This window comes from Triticum urartu, chromosome 2 (assembly GCF_003073215.2).
Source record: "Triticum urartu cultivar G1812 chromosome 2, Tu2.1, whole genome shotgun sequence".
Classification (NCBI taxonomy): domain Eukaryota; kingdom Viridiplantae; phylum Streptophyta; class Magnoliopsida; order Poales; family Poaceae; genus Triticum; species Triticum urartu.
This window is the reverse complement of record NC_053023.1, coordinates 284,553,117-284,567,148: the sequence shown is the minus strand read 5'-3', so window position 1 is coordinate 284,567,148 and position 14,032 is coordinate 284,553,117.

Here is a 14,032-nt window from a genome sequence, read left to right as displayed (position 1 = left end):
TTACTGGTAGAGGAAGAATCTTTCTTGTTACTAGACTTGACTTGAGGCATGTAAGTAGATAAGAGTAAACGCTTGGCAATGTAAGAAGAACTTTTCTTGTGGAGATCATCATTGATTGCTTTTAAGAACTCATGCTCTTGCTCAAGATTGAGCTTCTCAAAGCGTAATTTCTCATGAGCTCTTATAAGTTCTCGATGATCTTCGAAGATGGTTTCATGAGCTAACTTAAGAGTATTTAGTTCTTTAGTTAGGGCCTCAATCTTCTCCTTATCATTGTCATTCGTTTTATCTTGATTAGCATGTTTAAATGACATTTCATCATAGTATTCATCACTAGAGTTATCACCAAGCAAATCATCACCTAACAAGTCATCTTCATTACTATTGAAATCAACATACTCGGGGTGTGTTACCTTAGGACCTTTGGCCATGAAGCATCTTCCAATTCCTTCATTTGGTGAGTCAAATATGTCGTAGGAGTTGGTTGACACAAGTGCTAGACCGGCAACACCTTCATCTTGAGTATCTTCGGAGCCGGAGTAATAACTTCTCTCGGAGTGGCTGTCGGAGTCGGAGCCGGATACCCATTCACCAACATGAGCTTGATGTCTTCTTCTTGTGTAGCTCCTTGATGATTTTTCCTTCCTTTCCGAATCCTTGCTTCTCCGTGAGTATCTTCATTCATAACGATCATCTCTACTCCTTCTCTCTCTTGGTGGTGATCCTTTGCTTCTTCTTTTTGGAGAATCTTCTCTTCTCTTGTAGGGAGCCGTACACTCATTGGAATAGTGTCCGGGTCTTCCACAATTGTAACAGTTTCGCTCTCGACTAGAAGATCTTTTGTCATTGTAGGACCTTGACTTGGAGCTTCTATCTTTGCTTCTACTCTTGTAGAACTTGTTGAAGTTCTTCACCATTAAGCTCAATTCTTCATTGAAGTCTTGTTTCTCACTTGATGATGTAGGGGCTTCACATGAGGCTTTATAGGCACCACTTGATTTGTTGTGAAGTTCCTATTTATCCTTAAGTGACATCTCATGAGCAACAATTCTTCCAATCACCTCCGTTGTCTTGAGATCTTTGTAATTGGGCATCATTTGGATCAATGTGCACACGGTATCATATTTTCCATCCAAGGCTCTTAGAATCTTCTTGATGATGAATTTGTCGGTCATCTCTTCACTTCCTAAGCCGGCAATCTCATTTGTGATGAGAGCAAGCCTAGAGTACATTTCGGCGACACCTTCACCATCCTTCATCTTGAACTTATCAAGTTGGCTTTGAAGCACATCCAACTTGGATTCCTTGACAGAGTCGGTACCTTCGTGCATATCAATCAAAGTGTCCCAAATTTCCTTTGCTTTCTCAAGGCGGCTGATTTTGTTGAATTTTATCCTTAAGTGACATCTCATGAGCAACAATTCTTCCAATCACCTCCGTTGTCTTGAGATCTTTGTAATTGGGCATCATTTGGATCAATGTGCACACGGTATCATATTTTCCATCCAAGGCTCTTAGAATCTTCTTGATGATGAATTTGTCGGTCATCTCTTCACTTCCTAAGCCGGCAATCTCATTTGTGATGAGAGCAAGCCTAGAGTACATTTCGGCGACACCTTCACCATCCTTCATCTTGAACTTATCAAGTTGGCTTTGAAGCACATCCAACTTGGATTCCTTGACGGAGTCGGTACCTTCGTGCATATCAATCAAAGTGTCCCAAATTTCCTTTGCATTCTCAAGGCGGCTGATTTTGTTGAATTCTTCGGGGCACAATCCGTTGAAGAGAATATCACAAGCTTGAGCATTGTATTGCAACATCTTCAACTCATCCGTGGTAGCTTCACGGTTTGGTTCTCTCCCATCAAAGAAGTCACCTTGCAAACCAACACACACAATAGCCCAAACGGCGGGGTTATGTCCAAGAATATGCATTTTCATTTTATGCTTCCAACTAGCAATATTGGTACCATCAAAGTAAGGACCTCTATGGTGATAATTTCCCTCGCTAGACGCCATACTCTCCTAGGTTGTGAAACCAAGGCTATGACCACCAAAAGCTATGGAGATCAAGCAAATGGAGACCAAAGCTCTGATACCACTTGTAGGATCAAAAGTATGTCTAGAGGGGGGGTGATTAGACTACTTGACCAAATAAAAACTTAACCTTTTCCCAATTTTAGTTCTTGGCAGATTTTAGCTAATTTAGGACAAGTCAAGCAATCATCACATAATTCAAGCAAGCATGCAAAGAGTATATAGGCAGCGGAAAGTAAACATGCAACTTGCGAGAATGTAAAGGGAAGGGTTTGGAAAATTCAAACGCTATTGGAGACATGGATGTTTTTCCCGTGGTTCGGATAGGTGGTGCTATCCTACATCCACGTTGATGGAGACTTCAACCCACGAAGGGTAACGGTTGCGCGAGTCCACACAGGGCTCCACCCAAGGGCAACGGTTACGCAAGTCCACATAGGGCTCCACCCACGAAGGGTCCATGAAGAAGCAACCACCCACAAAGGGTCCACGAAGAAGCAACCTTGTCTATCCCACCATGGCCATCGCCCACACAGGACTTGCCTCACTAGCGGTAGATCTTCACGAAGTAGGCGATCTCCTTGCCCTTACAAACTCCTTGGTTCAACTCCACAATCTTGTCGGAGGCTCCCAAGTGACACCTAGCCAATCTAGGAGACACCACTCTCCAAGAAGTAACAAATGGTGTGTAGGTAATGAACTCCTTGCTCTTGTGCTTTAAAATGATAGTCTCCCCAACACTCAACTCTCTCTCATAGGATTTGGATTTGGTGGAAAGAGGGTTTGAGTGGAAAGCAACTTGGGAAGGCTAGAGATCAAGATTCATATGGTAGGAATGGAATGTCTTGGTCTCAACACATGAGTAGGTGGTTCTTTCTCAGAACATATGAGTTGGAATGATGTGTGTGTTCTGATGGCTCTCTCTCTCTCATGAGAAGAAGGTGGAGGGGTATATATATAGCCTCCACACAAAATCCAACCATTACACAGTTTTCCAATCTTGATGGGACCGAATCAATAAGCTTGGTCGGACCGAAAATGTAAACCTAGTGCCGTTAGTGATTTTCGGTGGGACTGACATGCAACTCGGTAGGACCGATATGGTTAGGGTTTGGGCATAATGTAATCTCGGTGAGACCGATTACACAAACTCGGTGAGACCGAATTTGGTAATTAGCTAACCAGAGAGTTGGTCAGGCAAACTCGGTGGGACCGATTTGCTCTTTCGGTGAACCGAGTGGAACTCGGTGAGACCGAAAAGTTACAAAGGGGAAACACTGAGTTTACATTGCAATCTCGGTGGGACCGATTCGCTCTTTCGGTGGGACCAAAAAGTTACGAAAGGGAAACAGAGAGTTTGCAACCCCATCTCGGTGAGACCGAGATCCCTATCGGTAGGACCAAATTGCTAGGGTTTGGTAGTGGCTAATGACAAGTGAAACTCGGTGGCGCCGGATAGGAAGAATCGGTAGGACCAAGTTTGGCTTAGGGTTTAGGTCATATGTGGATATGGGAAAGTAGTTGAGGGTTTTGGAGCATATCACTAAGCACATGAAGCAAGAGGCTCATTAAGCAACACCCCATCCCTCCTTGATAGTATTGGCTTTTCCTAAAGACTCAATGTGATCTTGGATCACTAAAATATAAAATGAAGAGTCTTGAGCTTTTGAGCTTGAGCCAGTCCTTTGTCCTTAGCATTTTGAGGGTTCCACTTTCACATCCATGCCATGCCAATCATTGAGCTTTCCTGAAATAATCATCTTGGAATAGTATTAGCTCAATGAGCTATATGTTGTTATGAATTACCAAAATCACCTAGGGATAGTTGCACTTTCAATCTCCCCCTTTTTGGTAATTTTGATGGGTTTTGATGATGTTACTTAATTGGGATTGAGAATGCTGTCAACCATTCTCAATGTTTCAGAACCACCATGATAGTAATTAAATTTATTCCTTTGTAGTAGTGAAAAAGGGAAAAATTGGCTTTATGCAAAACAGTAACCATAGAGCTTTCCACCAGCCAAATATGCATATAGTATAGTTGTTGCATTCCATTACTCTCTATGTGTTACCTTGCCAGCATATTCCATGTGCTGACCCGTTTTCGGGCTGCAACGTTAATGTTGCAGACTTTTCAGACGACGATTAAGAAGTTTTAGGTCGTGGTTCTAAACTCAGTGATGCCGTTGGAGTTGATGGACTCACTTATCTTCCAAGCCTTCCGCTGTTATCGTCACTAGATGGCCTTAAGACATATTTATTGTTTTAAGTTCTCTTTTGAGACACTCGATGTAATAAGTGTGTGATTGCTACTCTGCTATAAATCCTCCGAGTACTGTGTGGTGTCAGCATTACTGATCCAGGGATGACACCGGAGCACAGAGATCAGACTGTTTGAGGTCTGGTCGCTACAGAGCTGGCTCTTCCAAGTCGAACAAAGGCTCAACCCAGAGAGATCAGTCATGAGCGGTGAAGCTTACTATATACGAACCAGGCTAGAGAGTGATTGGAGGTGGAGTTGGCGTCGGAGGGTCTATTCTCATGGGAGGTTGGTGCTGGGGCGTTGTAGCGACCAGACCTCAAACAGTCTGATCTCTGTGCTCCGGTGTCATCCTTGGATCAGTAATGCTAACACCACACAGTACTCGGAGGATTTATAGCAGAGTAGCAATCACACACTTATTACATCGAGTGTCTCAAAAGAGAACTTATTACAATAAATATGGCTTAAGGCCATCTAGTGACGATAACAGCGGAAAGCTTGGAAGATAAGTGAGTCCATCAACTCCAACGGCATCACTGAGTTTAGAACCACGACCTAAAACTTCTTAATCGTCGTCTGAAAAGTCTGCAACATTAACGTTGCAGCCCGAAAACGGGTCAGCACATGGAATATGCTCGCAAGGTAACACATAGAGAGTAATGGAATGCAACAACTATACTATATGCATATTTGGCTGGTGGAAAGCTCTATGGTTACTGTTTTTGCGTAAAGCCAATTTTTCCCTACTTCAAAGGAATAACATTAATTACTATCATGGTGGTTCTGAAACATTGAGAATGGTTGACAGCATTCTCAATCCCAATTAAGTAACATCATCAAAACCCATCAAAATTACCAAAAAGGGGGAGATTGAAAGTGCAACTATCCCTAGGTGATTTTGGTAATTCATAACAACATATAGCTCATTGAGCTAATACTATTCCAAGATGATTATTTCAGGAAAGCTCAATGATTGGCATGGCATGGATGTGAAAGTGGAACCCTCAAAATGCTAAGGACAAAGGACTGGCTCAAGCTCAAAAGCTCAAGACTCTTCATTTTATATTTTAGTGATCCAAGATCACATTGAGTCTTTAGGAAAAGCCAATACTATCAAGGAGGGATGAGGTGTTGCTTAATGAGCCTCTTGCTTCATGTGCTTAGTGATATGCTCCAAAACCCTCAACTACTTTCCCATATCCACATATGACCTAAACCCTAAGCCAAACTCGGTCCTACCGATTCTTCCTATCCGGCGCCACCGAGTTTCACTTGTCATTAGCCACTGCCAAACCCTAGCAATTTGGTCCTACCGATAGGGATCTCGGTCTCACCGAGATGGGGTTGCAAACTCTCTGTTTCCCTTTCGTAACTTTTTGGTCCCACCGAAAGAGCGAATCGGTCCCACCGAGATTGCAATGTAAACTCAGTGTTTCCCCTTTGTAACTTTTCGGTCTCACCGAGTTCCACTCGGTCTCACCGAAAGAGCAAATCGGTCCCACCGAGTTTGCCTGACCAACTCTCTGGTTAGCTAATTACCAAATTCGGTCTCACCGAGTTTGTGTAATCGGTCTCACCGAGATTACATTATGCCCAAACCCTAACCGTATCGGTCCTACCGAGTTGCATGTCAGTCCCACCGAAAATCACTAACGGTCACTAGGTTTACATTTTCGGTCCGACCGAGCTTATTGATTCGGTCCCACCGAGATTGGAAAACCGTATAACGGTTGGATTTTGTGTGGAGGCTATATATACCCCTCCACCTTCTTCTCATTCGATGAGAGAGCCATCAGAACACACACACCATTCCAACTCATATGTTCTGAGAGAGAACCACCTACTCATGTGTTGAGACCAAGACATTCCATTCCTACCATATGAATCTTGATCTCTAGCCTTCCCAAGTTGCTTTCCACTCAAACCCTCTTTCCACCAAATCCAAATCCTATGAGAGAGAGTTGAGTGTTGGGGAGACTATCATTTTAAAGCACAAGAGCAAGGAGTTCATTACCTACACACCATTTGTTACTTCTTGGAGAGTGGTGTCTCCTAGATTGGCTAGGTGTCACTTGGGAGCCTCCGACAAGATTGTGGAGTTGAACCAAGGAGTTTGTAAGGGCAAGGAGATCGCCTACTTCGTGAAGATCTACCGCTAGTGAGGCAAGTCCTGTGTGGGCGATGGCCATGGTGGGATAGACAAGGTTGCTTCTTCGTGGACCCTTTGTGGGTGGTTGCTTCTTCATGGACCCTTCGTGGGTGGAGCCCTATGTGGACTCGCGTAACCGTTGCCCTTGGGTGGAGCCCTGTGTGGACTCGCGCAACCGTTACCCTTCGTGGGTTGAAGTCTCCATCAACGTGGATGTAGGATAGCACCACCTATCCGAACCACGGGAAAAACATCCATGTCTCCAATAGCGTTTGAATTTTCCAAACCCTTCCCTTTACATTCTCGCAAGTTGCATGCTTTACTTTCCGCTGCCTATATACTCTTTGCATGCTTGCTTGAATTATGTGATGATTGCTTGACTTGTCCTAAATTAGCTAAAATCTGCCAAGAACTAAAATTGGGAAAAGGTTAAGTTTTTATTTGGTCAAGTAGTCTAATCACCCCCCCTCTAGACATACTTTTGATCCTACAAGTGGTATCAGAGCTTTGGTCTCCATTTGCTTGATCTCCATAGCTTTTGGTGGTCATAGCCTTGGTTTCACAACCTAGGAGAGTATGGCGTCTAGCGAGGGAAATTATCACCATAGAGGTCCTTACTTTGATGGTACCAATATTGCTAGTTGGAAGCATAAAATGAAAATGCATATTCTTGGACATAACCCCGCCGTTTGGGCTATTGTGTGTGTTGGTTTGCAAGGTGACTTCTTTGATGGGAGAGAACCAAACCGTGAAGCTACCACGGATGAGTTGAAGATGTTGCAATACAATGCTCAAGCTTGTGATATTCTCTTCAACGGATTGTGCCCCGAAGAATTCAACAAAATCAGCCGCCTTGAGAATGCAAAGGAAATTTGGGACACTTTGATTGATATGCACGAAGGTACCGACTCTGTCAAGGAATCCAAGTTGGATGTGCTTCAAAGCCAACTTGATAAGTTCAAGATGAAGGATGGTGAAGGTGTCGCCGAAATGTACTCTAGGCTTGCTCTCATCACAAATGAGATTGCCGGCTTAGGAAGTGAAGAGATGACCGACAAATTCATCATCAAGAAGATTCTAAGAGCCTTGGATGGAAAATATGATACCGTGTGCACATTGATCCAAATGATGCCCAATTACAAAGATCTCAAGACAACGGAGGTGATTGGAAGAATTGTTGCTCATGAGATGTCACTTAAGGATAAATAGGAACTTCACAACAAATCAAGTGGTGCCTATAAAGCCTCATGTGAAGCCCCTACATCATCAAGTGAGAAACAAGACTTCAATGAAGAATTGAGCTTAATGGTGAAGAACTTCAACAAGTTCTACAAGAGTAGAAGCAAAGATAGAAGCTCCAAGTCAAGGTCCTACAATGACAAAAGATCTTCTAGTCGAGAGCGAAACTGTTACAATTGTGGAAGACCCGGACACTATTCCAATGAGTGTACGGCTCCCTACAAGAGAAGAGAAGATTCTCCAAAAAGAAGAAGCAAAGGATCACCACCAAGAGAGAGAAGGAGTAGAGATGATCGTTATGAATGAAGATACTCACGGAGAAGCAAGGATTCGGAAAGGAAGGAAAAATCATCAAGGAGCTACACAAGAAGAAGACATCAAGCTCATGTTGGTGAATGGGTATCCGGCTCCGACTCCGACAGCCACTCCGAGAGAAGTTATTACTCCGGCTCCGAAGATACTCAAGATGAAGGTGTTGCCGGTCTAGCACTTGTGTCAACCAACTCCTACGACATATTTGACTCACCAAATGAAGGAATTGGAAGATGCTTCATGGCCAAAGGTCCTAAGGTAACACACCCCGAGTATGTTGATTTCAATAGTAATGAAGATGACTTGTTAGGTGATGATTTGCTTGGTGATAACTCTAGTGATGAATACTATGATGAAATGTCATTTAAACATGCTAATCAAGATAAAACGAATGACAATGATAAGGAGAAGATTGAGGCCCTAACTAAAGAACTAAATACTCTTAAGTTAGCTCATGAAACCATCTTCGAAGATCATCGAGAACTTATAAGAGCTCATGAGAAATTACGCTTTGAGAAGCTCAATCTTGAGCAAGAGCATGAGTTCTTAAAAGCAATCAATGATGATCTCCACAAGAAAAGTTCTTCTTACATTGCCAAGCGTTTACTCTTATCTACTTACATGCCTCAAGTCAAGTCTAGTAACAAGAAAGATTCTTCCTCTACCAGTAACAATGATCATGTTAAATCCAATATTGTTGCTTCTAGTAGTTCTCTTGATTCCACTAATGATTCTCTTAGTCAAGTTACACTTGAGAAAGAAAATAGCTTATTGAAGGGAATTATAGAGAAAGGAGTGTACAAAAGCCTTGCCGGGAGTAAGCAATTCGAGGAAATTGTGCGCAAGCAAGGAATGCACCGGAAGAATCAAGGTGTTGGTTTTGAACGAAAGTTCAATGCCAATGGAGTTGAGTGGGAAGAAGATCAATACCCCAAGACAAAGTTTGTCCCTCAACAAGAAAAGTATGCTTCTTTCAAGGGGGCACAAGCTCAAGATGATCTTCCACCACAAGACTACGAGCAAAAAGGCAAGGACAAGCTTCAAGAGGAAATTAATGCATTTGAAGAAGCTCCTAAGACCTTAGTCAAGTGGATTCCCAAGACTACTTCAAGTTCCACTTCATCAAGTACGACTACAACTCCAAGGATTCCCATCAAGATGATGTGGATCCAAAAGAAGAAGAACTAGAGAGTTCTTGAGGGTGACTCCGCCAACATACTTCACTCTTATCATTTTGGCAAGAACAAGTGCAATCAACTTCCACATCTTGCACTAGTTCAAGGAGCCACAAACCCTCTTGTTGGTAAAACAAGGGACAAGGTAACCTAAAAAGTTTTCATGGACATCATCTTTTGTGTGCATCACTCTATGTCTATGGATATCCTTGTTTGTTCCTTGTGGGACTAACCCATGTAGGTATTGAAAGTGCAATTCACTCAAATGGACAGCTCCAAGTGATCTACATCAACATTGAGCATCCACATCTTCAATATCTACATGAAGTCATCATCGACAAAACCCAAGGTTAGTTCATCCCTCTTAGGGGGGATATCACATCTAGGGGGAGCTTTACTCTAAGACTTGAGCTAAAGCAACTCTAAAGATGTGAACAAAACAATGCTTTATGTAAAAGTGGTAACCCCACTTGAGCTTAAACGATGAGTATGGCCTATGATCAAGTGCTCTCACTTGACTCCTAAGTCAATATACTCATATATAGATGACCTAGTCATCGCAAATTGCTTGATAGATGCTAGAATTGGTTGTGCATGCCTTGTCACATATTTCATTTGCCATCTTATTGTGTGAGCATGCTGGTTGCACATTTTACTCATTCGAGGACATCCACTTGTTGTTTTGATCGTTTGGTTTTATCTTCTTTTGCCAAGTGGATGGACAAGAATGCCTAAGAACCTCTTCTAGCTATCTATGCTCTTCTCGTCTCAAACTCTATTCATGCTGCATCACAAAATTTGATCAAGTCAGATTCGAACCACTCTGTGTGAGGAGCGCTCGGAGTGCCCGATTCGTCATAGACTTAAACTTCCAAAACCTCTTTATGATCCTCGGTCTGACCGAAACTCCACTTTCGGTCCTACCGAGATCATTAAGTTGATCTAGGTTTTTGATCTCGGTGCAACCGATTTGAACCTTTCGATCACACCGAGTTTCAGTAACTGCACACAGTTATGAATCTCGGTGCCACCGAGTTGTTCCACTCGGTCACACCGACAGGGTCGGGCTATATGTAGTCACGGGCAAAATTTGGAAATTTCTCCGAACCCCTTCGCCCGCGTGATAGCCTGCTCTGCCCTTGTGGTCTCCGGATCGTCTTCTCGCCGCCAGCAGCCTCCAGTCGCTGGTCTCCGTCGCCGACAACGGGAATTCTGCCCCGCCGTTGCCGCCGTAGCAAGTCTCCACCGAACTAGGGTATGGACTTGATCACAGTGCTATTCCCCGTCCAATTCCTAGCACATTGTGTTCTTCATGATTCTTGCCACGATTGAAACACTCCTATCCAGTCAAAACGCCCGTAGATTAGGTTTGATTCTAAAATTTTAGGGTTAGGTTTCCGCCGAAACCATCTCGGACCCACCGAGTTGAAAAACTCGGTCCCACCGATTTGGCTCTTGCCATTGCACAAGTGAGACTCGGTCTGACCGAGAATTACTTATCGGTGTGACCGATTTTTGAACTCAGTGAAACCCTAGCAGTCTCGGTGCCACCGAACTGTGACTTGGTCCTACCGAGTTCACTAGTTTAGGTTCCAAAACTGCTTCGGTATCACCGAGTTTGAAAATCGGTAGATCCGAGATGATTTCAGTGGGAAACTAAAACTAAGTTTTTGGATCATTCTTTTGCAAAAATACTCTGCATTTTGTGATGCTCATCTTTTCTATCTCATCTATAATCTATCCACAGGGTCAGCAGTCAGTTTGCAGCATGTCTGATCAAAGTGATAGCCAAAACATGTCAGAGCAGCAAGTAGTGATGAGTGAGGGCACTAGTCCCTCCAGTTCATCTGATGAAGGCAGCAGGAGCACTCCTAGCAATTTGCCAAAGGCTGCCACGAGACAAAGGAAGAAGAGGACTTCAGATTCCGAAGATGAGGACTATGTGGCAGAGGAAGAGGCCACTTCCAAGAGAATTGAGCCAGCTCAAGGCACTAAGCCAGGTCTGAAAATCAAAAGGCCAGCTGGCAGGCAGCCCATGTCAAAGGCAAGAGCCTCAACTGAGAAGCCCACTCCCCAAGAGCCAGTTGCAGCTGAGGGAAAGAAAAGAAAGGAGAGGGTGAAGAAGACTGTGGCTAGAGTGCTTGGAAAAGCTTCCATCATGGAAGAATAAGAGGAAGAAGAGGTAGCTGCACCAGCACCCAAGGCACCCAAGCTGATGGGTGATGCCACAAGGTCAGGGGCTACTACATCTCAGCCCAAAGCTGCCTCCAAGCCAAAACCTAAGAGAAATACAAGGAGCATTCCTGCAGCTGAGAAGAACAAGGCCCCAGTGCCTGAGACTGTTGCTGAGGATGAGGAGGAGAATGTCCTGAGAAAGCTAAAGCCCAAGATCCCAGACCACAACGATGCTCATCCTGTGGCTGAGGATATGAAGCTCAGGAGAGATTCAGGGTTGAGGAAATGGAGAGAAACAGACCCGTATGCTTCAAGGAGAAGGACTGCCGTGGACTACAGGTTTCACACCAAGGAGCAGCAGGATTTCTATGAGACTGTTTTGCTAGATAAGAAGCCAATTGTCTGTGACATGAGATGGGTTGACTGGACCTACATGAGGGAGAAGGAGGAACACTACCCAGGAGTATATGACAGCTTTCATGCTTGTGGAGTAGCTGACTTTGTTGGGCAGAAGCTCACAAAGTGGAATGAGGAACTTATCATGCAATTCTACTCCACGGCACACTTTTATCCAGATGGGAGGATCACATGGATGTCTGAGGGTACAAGGTACCAATCCACAGTGGCTAAGTGGGCACAGATCATTAATGCCCTAGAGGAGCAAGATGATGACTTGGATATCTATGCCAAGAAGAAGATGGACCATAACTCCATGTCCAATATGTACAAGGAAATTCCCAATGAAGCTCTTGACACCTTCAAGTTTGGCTCTGTGCATTACCTTCTGTCAGGGCTCCCGACGATCAATTGGATACTAAGGCACACCTTATAACCTAAGTCTGGAGATCACAAGATGATCAGAGGCCATGCTATCAACTTGCTACATGTGTTTGATGTGCCTCAGAAGTTTAAGGTGATGAGCCTCATAGTGGAAACTATCAAGAGGACTGCAGCAGATCAGAAGAGGAGCTGCGGATATGCCCCTCAGATTCAGGAGCTCATCAACTCCAAGATGGGCACGGGCATATATCTATTGGACAAGGAACACCTGCCCATCCGTCCAGATTTCGAGGACAATCAAGTTGTCATGACTGAGAACGAGCCATCATCTGCCCAAGCATTTGCAAAGAAGGAGAAGGCGAGGAAGGAGAAAGCTGCCAAGATGCCTACCCAAGAGGAGGCATCTGAATACTTCTTGAAGACCAAACAAGAGCAGCTTGGTTACTTGATTGCATCCACGCTGAGGATTGAGCAAAGTCTGGCCACTCTCACTCAGAATCAGCAGAGCCTAGAGAGAATCATGGAACAGAAGTTCTATGACTTGGATGTCAAGGTAACAGAAGTTCAGTCTGCAGTGGAGCAGCTCCAGGAGGACATGCAGGAGAGGAGAGGCAGGACTACCACTCATACCTTTGCCAGAGTGCCACGAGGCCCGAGGTCATCTGCCGTGCCAGTTGCTGACACCAGAGCCACCACTTCAGCACCAGCTACAGCCTCAGTTTCACCAGCTCCAGCATCTACTTCAGCTCCAACTCCAGCGACTACTTCAGCATCTACAGAAGCCTTCGTCCTTGGAGTGATCCGGACTCCACCACCACCTGAAGATCAAGCCTGAGCGTCGATCTAGTGCTATGCATTTTCTAGGAACTTTTTGGTAACTTGTTTCCAAAGGGGGAGAAGATGTATAGATCATCGGCTTCGAGAGAGAGAGTGTTGCTTTTCTCTCTTGCTTTATTTGGTGATTTTTCGAACTTGTTTGCTTTTGAGTGCCTGAGATACTACGTCATTATTTGTGAGACATTGATGATCATGTGTTTGATCATAAGCTACACTTAATGTTTGCTTAATATTATCATCTTATCTATCTTGTGTGATCATTCACTTTTCTTGGTGATGAGTGCATGTATTTCATTCTTATCATTTTAAGCGCTCCACCAAGATGTATGTGACATGGAAGAGTAACCCATGACTCTAACTCTTTGTGCATTTCCAGTCCAAAGCAAATTTTAAATATGCACAAATTTAGGGGGAGCTCTTACTTATCACATACTTCTCAAAGCGACGATATATTTCATGCTTATTATCATTTGTCGAAGCTTTGATCTATATGTTGAATTACCAAAAAGGGGGAGATTGAAAGTGCAACTATCCCTAGGTGGTTTTGGTAATTCATAACAACATATAGCTCATTGAGCTAATACTATTCCAAGATGATTATTTCAGGAAAGCTCAATGATTGGCATGGCATGGATGTGAAAGTGGAACCCTCAAAATGCTAAGGACAAAGGATTGGCTCAAGCTCAAAAGCTCAAGACTCTTCATTTTATATTTTAGTGATCCAAGATCACATTGAGTCTTTAGGAAAAGCCAATACTATCAAGGAGGGATGAGGTGTTGCTTAATGAGCCTCTTGCTTCATGTGCTTAGTGATATGCTCCAAAAACCCTCAACTACTTTCCCATATCCACATATGACCTAAACCCTAAGCCAAACTCGGTCCTACCGATTCTTCCTATCCGGCGCCACCGAGTTTCACTTGTCATTAAGCCACTACCAAACCCTAGCAATTCGGTTCTACCGATAGGGATCTCGGTCTCACCGAGATGGGGTTGGCAAACTCTCTGTTTCCCTTTCGTAACTTTTCGGTCCCACCGAAAGAGCGAATCGGTCCCACCAGAGATT